This window comes from Ailuropoda melanoleuca, unplaced genomic scaffold (genome assembly GCF_002007445.2).
Source record: "Ailuropoda melanoleuca isolate Jingjing unplaced genomic scaffold, ASM200744v2 unplaced-scaffold2244, whole genome shotgun sequence".
NCBI classification, from domain to species: Eukaryota; Metazoa; Chordata; class Mammalia; order Carnivora; family Ursidae; genus Ailuropoda; species Ailuropoda melanoleuca.
The window spans coordinates 2604-4257 of NW_023192104.1; the positions used below are offsets into that span (position 1 = coordinate 2604).

Consider the following 1654-nt stretch of genomic DNA (forward strand, 5'->3'; position numbering starts at 1 on the left):
ACTGGGCACGAGATTCACGTCAGACCTTTTGCCGGTGAGGAAGGTTCTATGGGATTCTCTGGGGCTACAGTAAACCCAGCACCCTGGAGAGCCGGGGGAATCGCAGGTCATTATAATTCAAAGGAGAGACCAGCATAAACTTGCTGCATTCCCTGCTGTTGTTGTTGGAGGTGACGAGGGACAGCAGGACGTGCTGCTTCTCCCTGTGTCCAGGCACTAGGGCTCGAGTATCTCTCAGTGGATCAGGAGTCGACGCCTCACCCCGCTCAGTGTGGGGGGAAGAGCGAGGATACAGGAGTGAAGAAACCAACAGGGATGTGCTGATGGAGAATGGCCGTCAGGTGTCTGCGAGCAGGTGCCCTCGGGCGAGCTGGAGACTGCGAAGGTGTGAGTCGTGGGAGGTGATGGGGGCGGGGCTTCCAGGAGGAGGAGGAGCGTGCGTTGTGGGAAGTGAAAACACGTCTCTGGTTCTTTCTAGGGAAGTGAATTCAGCTGACTGCAGGAAGGAAAGGGGCGAGGACGGGCGAGGAGTGGGAGACGCAGTTGGCTGCCTGAGCACGAAGGTTGTCCCCCCTCACGTTCCTGCCACTGGTGAGTAGCAAGACGAGAGTCTTTTCCAGAAGCCGGCTCTGGGTTGCAGCAACTGTTTCTGTTGTTTTTCTGGTTTCTGTTTCATTATTTCTGCTCTGACATTTGTTATTTCCTTTCCTCTAAGTACTTTGGGCTGAGTTAATTCTGTTTTTAGTTCCTTGAGGTATAAGCTGAGGTGGTTTATTGAGACCATTGTTTCTTCCTCTTCCTCTTCCTCCTCCTCCTTTTTTAAAATTATTATTATGTTAGTCACCATACAGGACATCATTAGTTTTTGATGTAGTGTTCCATGATTCATTGTTTGTGTATAACACCCAGTGCTCCATGCAATACGTGCCCTCCTTAATACCCATCACGGGACTAGCCTGCCCCCTCCCCCAACCCTCAGTTTCTTTCCTGGAGTCCATAGTCTCTCATGGTTCATCTCCCCTCTGATTCCCCCCCTTCATTTTTCCCTTCCTTTTAATGTCCTCCCTGCAATTCCTTATGTTCCTTTTTTTTTTTTTTTAAGATTTTAAGTAATCAATACACCCAACATGGGGCTCGAACTTACAACCCGGAGATCAAGCGTTATGCTCCACGGACTGAGCCAGCCAGGCGCCGAGATCTTTCTTTTTTCTTAAGGTAAGCGTTTATCGCTATAAACACTCCTCTTACAATGGTTTTGCTGAATTCTGTACGTTTAGTGTGTTGTGTTTCCACTTAGGCTTGTCTCGAAATATTTCTTGGTTCCCCTTTGGTTTCTTCNTTTGGTTTCTTCTTTGCCCCCATGGGCTGTTCAGGTGTGTGTTGTTGGATCCACGCATGTTTGTGAATTTTCCTGTTTTCCTGCTGTTACTAATTACCAGTTTCAGGTCTTTGTGGTCAGAAAAGTTACCTGATACGAAGTCAATCTTTGTAAATCTTCGTGAATCTGTTAAGACGTGTTTTGGGACCTAACGTATGATGTTTCCTGGTGCTTACTCTGCATGCGTGGACGCGGGTCCACTCTGCCGCTGCTGGGCAGGGGGCCACGATGTCTGTTGGTCGAGGTGGTCTACAGTGCGTTTGGGGGGCAATGCTT

At 49.0% G+C, this 1654-nt stretch overlaps 1 long non-coding RNA gene across 1 annotated transcript; it reads left to right on the plus strand.

The window, feature by feature from the left end:
* The first annotated feature begins 301 nt into the window (after window positions 1–301).
* Window positions 302–1332, plus strand: LOC117798027. The gene is made up of 3 exons (XR_004622790.1): window positions 302–385; window positions 479–591; window positions 1103–1332. It is a non-coding gene; the product is annotated as an uncharacterized LOC117798027 (long non-coding RNA).
* Window positions 1333–1654: the final 322 nt, after the last annotated feature.